Here is a 14,000-nt window from a genome sequence, read left to right as displayed (position 1 = left end):
TGTCAATGAATCGATACTATGTGTCATGTCGTAGTTGCATCGATGGTGTAATCTATGAAACCCCTTTCATAATTACCACCATACTCTGATCAGAGATTTCAAACTACATATACATGAAAAACACATAGGATATCCATACCCGTAGGTAAGCGGTGAATCCCCGACTACAATGCATCGACTCCTATATGTTTCGACAGAACACCCAACCTTGCCACCTGATGACCCCATGAGAGTCGGTAAACAAGTCAAAGTGTAATTCTAGCACATAGAGTCTCAATGTTGTCCCGGGTCATAAGGACTAATGGTGTACAACCATAAACTAGGACTTTTCCACTCGATAAGTGAGAACCACTTGGAAAGTCCTTTAATGGAGGGTTGTTCAGTGCACTCTACCAGGAGCACCTATCTGCATGCTCGGACATCACAATGTCCCCTACCAATGAAACATGGTACTCACATCGCAGATACTAGTCTCAAGCTCGAGCGGCCTATATCCTTCTTAGCGGCGGCTGAATCGACTAGGAACCGTTTAGAATATACAGTATTCCAAATATGAGTTTCATGATACTCATCATATGAGCATCTCATATTCTTTCTACTATTTGTATATTCAAGGGCTTTATCTATGCAACTAGCATGGGTATACAGATAAAGATGTGCCAAAACAATAATTTCAAATATTATTAAAATAAAGATTGCTTATACATAGAGTTTCATTGTGAACACTCGGCCAACACTTGGCTCGACGTGCACCTACTCTAACAATTTCCCACTTGCACTAGAGCCAACTACCCATATACTTCAAACCAATTGATTCGCGATGCATCTCGAATAATGGTTCAGGTAAAGGCTTAGCTAGTGGATCAGCAACATTATCTGCGGAGCCGACTTAGTCGATAGACACTTCTCTTTCCACAATCTCTCCGAGGATGTGGTACTTTCTCAATACTTGTTTGGATTTCTGATGAGACCTTGGCTCCTTTGCCTGAGCTATGGCTCCCGTGTTTCACAAAACACCGGGATAGGAGCAACTCCATTAGGAATGACGTCCAACGCTTGGACGAAATTCCTTATCCAAACAGCCTCCTTTGCTGCATCCGATGCAACAATGTATTCGGCCTCAGTGGTGGAATCCGCAGTACTGTCTCGCTTGGAACTCTTCCAAGAGACAGCAGCACCAATGAGCATGAATACGAACCTAGAGGTTGACTTTGAGTCATCGATATCGCTTTGGAAGCTAGAGTCGGTATAGCCTTCCAATTTCAGTTCTCCACCCCATAGACCAATAGCAACTTACTGGTCCTTCTCAATTACTTGAGGATGTCTTTCACAGTTTTCAAGTGTGGAAGACCAGGGTTCGATTGATATCTATACACTACACTTAGTGCTAAAACCACGTCAGGACGTGTAGATATCATCCCATACATGATGCTACCAATCGCAGATGCATAAGGAATGCTCGTCATCGCCGCTATCTCTGCATCAGTCTTGGGAGACATAGACATGGATAGGGACACGCCATGACACATTGGTAGATGTCCTCTCTAGGACTCATCCATCGAGAACCGCTTCACGATGGTATCATGTATGTGGACTGGGTGATACCAAGCAATCTTCTTGAACTATCTCTATAGATCTGTATTCCCAATACAAAAGATGCTTCACCCAAGTCCTGCATCGAGAACTTACTCGCTAACCATATCTTAGTTGATTGCAACATTCCTACATCATTCCCAATGAGTAGAATGTCATCAACATAAAGCACAAGGAATGTCACCACACTCCCACTGACCTTCTTATACACACAGGGTTCCTCAGGATTCTTAGTAAAACCAAACTCTTTGATTGTATTATCGAATATGAGGTTCCAACTCCTAGATGCCTGCTTTAGACCATAAATAGATCTCTGAAGTTTGCATACCATATGCTCACTTCCGATAGATGTAAACCTTTCAGGTTGAGACATGTAAATCACTTTCTTAAAATCCCTATTAAGAAAGACTGTCTTGACATCCATCTGCCATATCTCATGGTCATACCATGCAGCCATGGCTAGCAATATCCTTATAGACTTGAACATTGCAATTGGAGAAAAGGTTTCCTCAAAGTCAACTCCTTGTCTTTGAGTATATCCTTTTGCCACCAATCGCTCCTTGAAGGTCAATACCTTCCCATCCGCCCCAAGTCCCTATGGGAACCGTTCCCTCAGGTGGATCCATAAGATCCCACACTTGGTTCGAATGCATGGAATTCATCTCAGATTCCATTGCTTCAAGCCACTTGGATGAATCGGCATCAGATAACGCTTCCTTGAAGGTCCTTGGATCACATCCATGAATAGGCTCATCATGGCCCTCTTCAAGAAGCAGACCATACCTCATAGGTGGTCTCGAGACTCTCTCGTATCTTCTAGGAGCTTGTATCTCCTCTCTTGGCTCTTCGGGTGTGGGTTCTACAATTGTGGGTGTCTCTCGAACCTCTTCGAGTTCTATCATCTCCCCTTTTCTATCCAATAGAAATTCCTTTTCCAAAAAGGTTGCATTCTTAGAAACAAACACCTTTGTTTCTTGGGGATGATAGAAACAATATCCAACTTAATTCCTTGGATATCCCACAAAGTTACATAAAATGGATCAACAATCCAATTTTATCTCCCACTACCTGCTTCACATAAGCAGGGCCCCCATATTCTAAGACAAGAATATTTGGGAGACTTACCCATCCATATCTCATATGGTGTCTGCCTTTAAATGGACATTTAGTGGAATATCTTTCAATTTTAAGTTATAGAGATCGTCTTCAAGTTCACCAGTACCAATCAAACATTCATTCTTGTAAATATTGCAAACACCTTTGCCAAATAAACAAGAATATCCATCTTTATCAACATAGAAATGGAAACAATGTTTTCTTACCAAATCAGGTACAAACAAAACATCTCTTAAAAATAACTTAAAATCATTGTTCAACAATAAGTAAACATCTCTTAAGGTCTTGGCAGCAACTCTTGCTCCATTGCCCATTCTCAAGAAGGTCTCACCTTCCTTGAGCCTCCTACTTCTTCCCATCACCTGCAACTCATTACAGAGATGTGAGCCACAGCCGGTATCTAATACCCAAGAAGTAGAGTTAATTGAAATGTTTACTTCGATAAAGAACATACCATTTCCAGAACCCTTCTGGGCAAGATATTCCCAGCAGTTACGCCTCCAATGTCCAGGCTTCTTGCAGTGATGACATTCATCAGCAGTCTTGTCAGCCTTAACTGGTGTGGCTGCCACAACGGGATTCGGAGATTGCCTCATCAAGGGCACGTTCTTCTTGGGACGTTGGAAAGAACGCTTCTTTCCCTTCCCATGTGGATCAATCTTCGTACCAGATGAAGAACCCACATAAAGAACCAGCTTCTCTTTCTTGATGGTGGACTCAAAGGTCACAAGCATGTTCACCAACTCCTCAAGGGTCGGCTCCATCTTGTTCATATTGAAATTCACCACAAAAGGATCAAACGAGCTAGGCAGTGACAAGAGTAACACGTCAGTGGTCAACTCCAAAGGCAACATCAAATCCATGCCAACGAGCTTGTCCACGAGCCCAATCACTTTTAGGCCATGCTCATGGACCGAGGCCCCATCTCGCATGCGTAAAGTGATTAGCTCCTTGACGGTAGCATGCCGAAGAGGCCGTGTTTGCTCTCCAAAGAGCTCCTTGAGATGCAAATGAATGTCAGCAGCACTCTTTGCATCCTCAAAACGCCTCTGTAGCTCATCATTCATAGAAGTCAGCATATAACACCTGGCTTTCAAGTCATGGTCACACCATTCCTTGTAAGTCTGCAATTCCTCAGGAGTGCAGTCAGTCGGAGCCTCAACAGGGGGCGACTCAGTAAGTGTATATGCTATCCTTTCCGAATTCAAGACGATTTTTAGGTTTCTTAGCCAAGTGAGGTAATTAGGTCCGGTTAACATGTGTTTGTCGAGTATTGCAGATATCGGATTGCGAATCGAAGACATTGTCAATTTGTACTGAAAAGTGAAAACAGATAAATGTTGATGACTATTTCAAAATATTTAGTAAGATATAAAGTATGGACTTTTACTTTATAAATATTCGCTCCCACTGTTTTGACATCTTTCACTACCCTCTAGTGAAAACGGGAAACTCCTTTCCTCAGTAGGTACGTAAGGTCCAACTAGCGAATTATGATCCCGAATAATATCAGCCAATCACAATTCCTAAAAGGTAGTTTCCAATTGCATCTCCATGCAACCCTCTACGTAAACTTTTGTCTCACGTTTGATTAGGACCCAATAATATGACGTCGTTCATCTTCACGTGTCAAGCCTAACCCATCGATATTGAACCTTAATGGACGGTCGCCATGAGTTCCCTCAATAATATGAGCCGAAATCATGGGAGTTCCACGTAGTTCACATCACCATGTCAATGGATGTCACAGCTTTCCGGCACCCAAGGCCCCCCCAATAATATGAGCCGAGCCCCGAGCACGGGTAGCGTTCATCATGCACCCATTGTCGATGGAAGACATGGAAATTATAAACAAATTTATAATTCCCCTTTTCGGGCTTGATATTAATTTTGAATCTTATTCAAAATGAGGGTTTTTAATTTTGAAAGGTCTCATCATTAATTTTATTTAAAAGCTCGCCATGTTTGATCGTATGTTTGCCGGATTCATGCAACTTTGTTATTATCATAATAATAACGCACATACTCATTATTTATAACATATCATGCATATATTATAAACAGTAAACAAAATAAGGATGATCAATCGCCCCAACACTAATGGCCCGTGTGAGCTAAACACGGGCCTAGGTCCAATCCTAGGGAAATGCACGGGATGCAAATGCAACTATTACATTAGCTTCCAATATTTACATGTCTTCGATCTTCATAATCATCATGGCCACCATCTTCCAATCTTGATCATCCACTATACTAATATTTACAAATAAATATCCATGGCAAATAGGGATACATCTCATGGGGTGGGAACGGGCCATAAACCAAGCCCACTTTATAAATTTGATAATTATTACAATCATTCAACACAAAATATCCTAGCATACACCTAGCAAATTGGGCTTGGGCTTTTGATCATCCTTCATGCATAATATCACATATCATACACCATCAATTAATTATCACAATAATTAATTGATCCAATATTATATATCTTGATCCAATCACTAACCGCCACGATTATAAACTAAATTAACAAAGTATACAAACACCTTTGTCTACTTTCAAATTAATTTATTTATAACCGAATTTCTTGTAAATCACCATTTACTATAAATAATTAAAGTCCAACTTAAATTATTTATTTCATGAGAAAATATTTGCAACTTTTGTAAATTTAAACTTAAGGGCCCAAAAATTCATTTTTCACCAAAAACATTTTGGCCCATTTAAAATTTCACAAATGTGTTAGCCATCCAATGGCCCAACAACTCAAGGCCCGTGACACTTTGATATTTCAAAACACATTTTGAAAACCCTAGTCGTCATCGCCGTCGCCGGAGCTCCGTCGCCGGATTCCGGCAAAAAAAAAAATTTTTTTTTTTTATTAAAAATAGGGGCTGTTCGGGCAGCCCCTCGGGCTGCCCTTGCTGCCCGAAATGGGCAGCCCCTCGGGCAGCCCGAGCTGCCCGAAATGGGCAGCAACTTGCTGCCCAAAAATCCCCCGAAACCGGCCTTGATTCGATGCAAAATTTTATCTCATGCGGTTAGAAATGAACCTCAACATAATATTATGTATTTACTACACCAAAATCGTAACCATAGCTCGGATACCACTTGAAAGGGGATCGGTTACGGTGACCGGAAGCGCAACGGAAGTTTAAAATTTTTATTTTTCATAAGAAATTTTCGGCCACCTTGATTTAATGTGTAGCAAATACAAAAACAACAAAATGTCATACATAGTGTGTTTAGAAAAATACCTATCAACCTCTTGAGGTTGATGATGGCTCCAACTAAGGTGTAAACACCTTAGCTCTTGTATGGCAAGAACTTCTACAAGCTTCCAAAGAGCACTCCTTGCTCTAAAATAAAGCCCACCACCAACTAGGTAGATCCCCTCATATTTTGCACTAGAAAAATATGAGGATTTTTCTTTGAGAAGTGAGTGTTTTCTCCAACCATTGAAAAAAAAAAAAATGGAGAGAATGAATAGTATTTTCGGCCACTATTCATGCTAGGAGAGAAGGAGAGACATTTTTTTGGTTGTGGGAAAAGTTAAAGTAAAAAAGTTGCATGCCAAGCCTTGGTTATACAAAAAGTTGTCTCCCAACCTTTCACCTCCCATGCATGCAAGTTTTATTTGATTTTTAACAATTAAAAATCCATGGACTTAATTTTAATTATCTCAAACATATTTGAGACTAATTAAACATTACTTGAATTTACCCAAGTCCCACTAGTTAAATAATTATTTAAATTGAGCTCTACAAGACTCAATATGATTTAATTAATTCAACACTTGAATTAATTTAATTATTTGGACTCTACTAGGTCCACTAGTGTTTAATTAATTCAACACTTGAATTAATTTAATTTAGTCCATAATAATGTTTATGAAAATCACAATTTTCAAATACATTATTCACTTGGCCAAATTTTAATTTAGGAACACTTCCATAAATTAAAATTTACATTTCTCTCATAGAAGTCATACTTCTATTTTTCCTTACGCCTATAAACTCATTTATAAGCCGTTCAACACATTGAACTATTTTCTCCTTTATAGAAGTCATACTTCTAATTTTCCTTACGCTTATAAACTCCTTTATAAGCCGTTCAACACATTGAACTATTTTACTTCTCAACGGGATCTAGAAAGCTAGTACTTGTGTGGCCCTCAATGGTTCATTGATACAACTAGCCGTGGGTTCACATCTCCATGTGATTCGGACTAAACATGTCCTTATATGAGCATACCCCAATTGCTCCATTCTTATTTATCAACTCCTTGATAATAAGAACGTCAGAACTCAAGTCTGATAGTACCCAACCAATCATGTTAAACGCCTAGCAGCATCGCTTACATGATTCCCTAGGTATCAAATGATAGTGCCTGCAAGAACCATTCAATTATGGTTAGCGTACAGTACGGTCCCTTCAACTCATATATCCCGACCGATTCGACAACCATTGGTTTATCGAGAGTTGTCAATGAATCGATACTATGTGTCATGTCGTAGTTGCATCGATGGTGTAATCTATGAAACCCCTTTCATAATTACCACCATACTCTGATCAGAGATTTCAAACTACATATACATGAAAAACACATAGGATATCCATACCCGTAGGTAAGCGGTGAATCCCCGACTACAATGCATCGACTCCTATATGTTTCGACAGAACACCCAACCTTGCCACCTGATGACCCCATGAGAGTCGGTAAACAAGTCAAAGTGTAATTCTAGCACATAGAGTCTCAATGTTGTCCCGGGTCATAAGGACTAATGGTGTACAACCATAAACTAGGACTTTTCCACTCGATAAGTGAGAACCACTTGGAAAGTCCTTTAATAGAGGGTTGTTCAGTGCACTCTACCAGGAGCACTTATCTGCATGCTCGGACATCACAATGTCCCCTACCAATGAAACATGGTACTCACATCGCAGATACTAGTCTCAAGCTCGAGCGGCCTATATCCTTCTTGGCGGCGGCTGAATCGACTAGGAACCGTTTAGAATATACAGTATTCCAAATATGAGTTTCATGATACTCATCATATGAGCATCCCATATTCTTTCTACTATTTGTATATTCAAGGGCTTTATCTATGCAACTAGCATGGGTATACAGATAAAGATGTGCCAAAACAATAATTTCAAATATTATTAAAATAAAGACTGTTTATACATAGAGTTTCATTGTGAACACTCGGCCAACACTTGGCTCGACGTGCACCTACTCTAACAATATCATACACCATCAATTAATTATCACAATAATCAATTGATCCAATATTATATATCTTGATCCAATAACTAACCGCCACGATTATAAACTAAATTAACAAAGTATACAAACTCCTTTGTCTACTTTCTAATTAATTTATTTATAACCGAATTTCTTGTAAATCACAATTTACTATAAATAATTAAAGTCAAACTTCAATTATTTATTTCATGAGAAAATATATGCAACTTTTGTAAATTTAAACTTAAGAGCCCAAAAAATCATTTTTCACCAAAAAAATTTTGGTCCATTTAAATTTCACAAATATGTTAGCCATCTAATGGCCCAACAACTTCAAGGCCCATGACACTTTGATAATACAAAACACTTTTGCAAACCCTAGTCGTCATCACCGTCTACCTCAATATAATATCAAGTATATGCTACACAAAATAGTATCCTTAGCTCTTGATACCACTTGAAAGGGGGTCGGTTACGGTGCCCGGTTGCGCAACGGAAGTTTAAAATTTGTTTCAACAAAAACATGAAAAACCGAGCACCCACTAAGTGTGTAGCAAATACGAAAACACAAAATATGTCATGCATAGTGTGTTTAAGAAATATACCTATCAATCTTAAAAAATTGATGTTTGGCTCCAACTAAGTTGTAAACAACTTAGCTCTTGAAGTTAGACAATCTACAAGCTTCCATCTTTCCTTCAAAATAAGGTCCACCACTAACAAGGTAGATCCAATCTAATTTTGCACTAGAAAAATTAGAGCATTTATCTTTGAGAAGTGTAGGATTTCCTCAACAATTGAAGAACAAAATTGGAGAGAATAATGTGAGTGAAATTTGGCCAAGAGGTGTGTGGAGTAGTGGAGAATGAGTTGTCTTGGTTGTGTAAAAAGCTAAAACCCCTTTTAGCATGCAAAGCCTTGAATATTGAAAAAGTGGTCTCCCAACTCTTCACCTCCCCATTATTTTTATTTGGGCATGTAACAATTACAAAGCCCATGAAATTTTATTTAAATGTCTCAAACACATTTATGACCATTTAAACTTTACTTGATTTCACTCAAGTCCACTAGTTTAATAATAATTTCTAATTGGTCTCTACAAGGCCCAATGTTGTTTAATTAATTCAACATTTGAATTAATTTAATTATTTGGACTCTACTAGGTCCACTAGTGTTTAATTAATTCAACACTTGAATTAATTTAATTTATTCCATAATAATGTTTATGAAAATCACAATTTTCAAATACATTATTTATTTGACCAACTTTTAATTTAGGAACACTTCCACAAATTAAAAGTTACATTCCTCTCATAGAAGTCGTACTTCTATTTTTTTTTTACGCTTATAAACTCCTTTATAAGCCGTTCAACACATTGAACTATTTTACTTCTCAACGGGATCTACAAAGTTAGCACTTGTGTGACCCTCAATGGTTCATTGATACAACTAGCCGTGGGTTCACATCTCCATGTGATTCGGACTAAACATGTCCTTATACGAGCGTACCCCAATTGCTCCATTCTTAATTATCAACTCCTTGATAACAATAACGTCAGAACTCAAGTCTGATAGTACCCAACCAATCATGTTAAACGCCTAGCAGCATTGCTTACATGATTCCCTAGGTATCAAATGATAGTGCCTGCAAGAACCATTCAATTATGGTTAACGTACATTACGGTCACTTCAACTCATATATCCCGATCGATTCGACAACCATTGGTATATCGAGTGTTGTCAATGAATCGATACTATGTGTCATGTCGTAGTTGCATCGATGATGTAATCTATGAAACCCCTTTCATAATTACCATCATACTCTGATCAGAGATTTCATACTACATACACATAGCCAGGCAAGCGGGAGTGAACGAGAGCGAATGCAGGAAACAGCTAATAAAGGACCGCAGGGATGTTCTAGCTTTTACCTGCACGACAGGGGACAAGAGGTTGTCAGACAACCTCGCAGCCGATTCTAGCATCCTTCCTGAAAGGATGGAGGCTACGGGAGGGCGACGTAGAGCACCGCATCGGGGCTCAAAGGCGGAGTCCGTAGGACGAACTCCTCGGCTGGTAAAAGCTAGAACAGACCGGAGGAAAGTTACTACCTGATTAGGATAAGAAGCTTTCATAACAGAGCAGCCCCTATTGCTCGGACCCCATACCCATGGGCTCCAGCGCTTGCCTTTCCTTTTCTTTGGGTAGGAGTGTAGCTCCATTCATCCAGTTATGCCCTTCCCCCCTCACGCTTTTGGTGCTATCCATACCCGAAGGTAAGCGGTGAATCCCCTACTACAAGGCATCGACTCCTATATGTTTCGACAAAACACCCAACCTTGCCACCTGATGCCCCCATATGAGTCGGTAAACAAGTCAAAGTGCAATGCTAGCACATAGAGTCTCAATGTTGTCTCGGGTCATAAGGACTAATGGTGTACAACCATAAACTAGGACGTTTCCACTCGTTAAGTGAAAACCACTTGGAAAGTCCTATATGGAGGGTTGTTCAGTGCACTCGACCAGGAGCACCTATCTGCATGCTCGGACATCACAATGTCCCCTACCAATGAAACATGGTACTCACATCGCAGATACTAGTATCGAACTCGAGCGGCCTATATCCTTCTTAACGGCGTCTGAATCGACTAGGAACTGTTTAAAATATACAGTATTCCAAATATGAGTTTCATGATACTCATCATTATGAGCATCTCATATTCTTTCTACTATTTGTATATTCAAGGACTTTATATATGCAACTAGCATGAGTATACAGATAAAGAAGTGCCAAAACAATAATTTCAAATAGTATTAAAATAAAGATTGTTTATACATAGAGTTTCATTGTGAACACTCGGCCAACACTTGGCTCGACGTGCACCTACTCTAACAAGTTTGACAAATGCGCTGAAGTTTTTATCCATTTCGGGAAAAAAATTTGGTGTAAAATGTTTTTTTTTTGGTTGAAAGATTGATGTAGAGGTTGAAATTAATTTTGTTTAGATTGCAGATAAATGATGTTTTCATAAGAATTTTTTGTAAAATAAAATTTAAAATTGTACAACAATTAAATTAGTTGTTGCATAACAGGCAAAAATTAAAGCAACATGATAAAGGTCGTTTACCAAATTTAATTCAGTCAAAAACAAATTTTAATTAAAAAAATTAAAAGCTGAAGCATGTAGCGTGGGTGGGCTGCAACTGGCAACCACCCACTGCACGTGCGCGCTGCTGAGCTGAAACGAGACTTTTTTTTTGTTTTTTAACAAACCTTGTGGCCGAAATATTTAATTGAAAAAACAACAAATATTGCATAAAAATTTCATCGACTTTTAAAATATAAAATATCCATTACTCAATTAATAATTAATAAATGCCTCGACGATTATCATCTAAAATAAATAATAATAAAAAATCCAAGAAACATTTGCAACACTTGACAAACTACTTATAAATTAAAATTTAATTTAAAAATGTTTTCTCATTAATGAAATTCATAAACTTAAAAACTTAAATATGAAAAATAGAATGGTTCGGATAAGTATTCATCACGAATCACCTGTTTTCGCCGTCAATACCACCTCAATCTTCTTTACCTGCATCGGTGGAAACTATTTAGTTCAAAGGCTCGGCAAGTTGTTCTGAAGAATACAAGTATCATATAATATAAACAATCATGCATTAAATGTTTTTTCGTTACATCTTGCTTGCATATAAAAATAAAACATCAATTGAACATTAAATATCCAAAACGCTAAATAAAAACTCGTAAAATCTCATTACTTTAACCTCGGGCATAAACCAATATTCATCAACATGAGAATACTCAGTTTCTCTTGAAAATTCTTTTTATAAAAGACTCATTTAATTTTATGAAACGTAACTCAGAAATTCTTTAAAGCCATCCGTCATAATCGTTTGGCCAAACAATCAATAGATCTAGGTTGGTGGAGAAATCCCAACTCGAAGACAGACATCCAAATCTCATAATCATTCAAGTTGGTAGAGACACCCCGACTCAAAGACAGATAGCCAAAACTCGTAAACAATCAATTTAGCATAGGCATCCCGATCTGTAGGACGACATCTTATGTCCGTAATTAATCATAACTTCGTCTCAAATCATTAAAAATCTTTAAAATCATAAACACGCAATTCTTTAGACGCGAGCCGCCCGAAAAATTCAATTCACCCATGTTTTTAAAATAATACCATGTGCGCGTAATTATTATTTTTTGAATTGCACCCACTCCTTATACGCGCTTTGAATAATTTTCTTCAAAATTCTACAAACGATTTTCTTCTTTCGAAAATTCCAGCCCAATCAATATGCCAAGCAGCGCAGGCACAAGTGCAATACCTAAGACCCCTCACCCGCCTGCACCCCGAGTCAAACCAACATCATCCTGGCAGCCTGCGCAAACACCCACACTCGCGCACGCTGCACTCATCCGGGCAAACACACACAGTCCCTTCTGTTTATTTTTCAGAGAAACACCCACGCACACAGCCCATGCACCTTCATACTTACTCACGTACGTGAACATGTATATACATACTGTACACAATCGGCTGGAAAACCTCTCGGATGTTGCAAGAAACTAATGTGAATTCATAGGTCACAACCATGGGCGTAGCCAGGAAATTTTTTCATCCTGGGCTCTGATTTAACGGAACCTATACTAAAGTTTGAAAAAACAATAAATATTTGGCTTACTAATGAGATTTACAAAAATTTAACCTAGACTATAATTAAAATATATAATAATCTTTTTTTTTATCCTAGGCTGGAGCCCACCCCAGCATTTGGGGTGGCTCTGTCCATGGTTACAACCACCCATTCATATAAAAAAAATTCAATAAAATATGTGATACGAATTCATCAATATGTCAAACAAATGATTAAAATACTCTTGTTTTGAAGCGTGAATGGTTCAAAGACGACCCCCGTGCTTGGCAGATACCCTGAACACGATTGTACTTAACAAAACGAAGAAAATTTCTACCCTTCTTGAACCCTAGCAGCCGAAAACCCTTCCCTTTCTTGTTCTTTCTTTTTTTATTTTTTTTAACTAACCTGTAAATTTATTTATAACGAATCGTTTATTACAAACTTATTTATCCAAGAAGGAAAATCCCTAGGCTCTCAAAAGAAGGGGGGTCGGGGAAGAAGAACATTAGCTACTTGATTTGTTATGGAACCTTGATTAATTATTATTTTTTAAGAAAATGACATCTGAAGTGCATTTCAAATATACTTGATGATGCCATTTTCTTAAAAAATAATAGTTTATCAATATTATTTTACAAATTCCTCGATTTGTTGTACGTCACACATGTATAATGGAATTTTTTTAGTGTAAAGGGAAGTGGGAAAAAGGTTTTCCTTTAGTTTCTCAGTTTAAAAGTTGTTAATTCAATTCTTGAAATTGCTAAATTTTTATGCTAAAAGTTGCCGAGAAAATTTTGATATTTTTTTCAATAAATTATATATTTTTAAATTAATAAATTACATTTTAAAAGTGCTAACTTTAACATTACAAGAAAAATGTTAAATAATTATTAAAAGTGCGTTTTTTTATTAAAATCAATGTGTGAAACTTTTTTAAACCATGAAATAATAAAATCAAATATTTTTTCTTCTCAAAATATTAAAGGAGTCGATTTACCTAAAGAATTTTCCTAATAAATTGTCGGCAGAAAAGTTAATAGGTGGGGACAAGATTTGTCAAAGAAAATATTAAAAACGTGGGCTGCGCATCTGTTGAAAGGAAATGTCGTGGAAATTCAGATAACGCGTTTTTAACGCGTGTTCACACGGTCAGGAGGCTCTATAAATAGAGCTCCATTCTTTCATTCTGATATCATCCCTTCTTCGAGTTTTCTCTAATCTTATAATATTCTATAATATTTGTGAGGTGTTTGTTCTCCTGTATTAAGAGAGTGTGTGTTCTCTTTGGAAACACAGTGAGTGAGTTGTACACCACAAAATATTATAGTGGAAATTCTTTTCATCTTGCCCGTGGTTTTTACCCTA

This window comes from Primulina huaijiensis, chromosome 9 (genome assembly GCF_012295235.1).
Source record: "Primulina huaijiensis isolate GDHJ02 chromosome 9, ASM1229523v2, whole genome shotgun sequence".
Taxonomy (NCBI): Eukaryota; Viridiplantae; Streptophyta; class Magnoliopsida; order Lamiales; family Gesneriaceae; genus Primulina; species Primulina huaijiensis.
The sequence above is the reverse complement of the archived record's forward strand: the minus strand, read 5'-3'. Positions refer to the sequence as shown.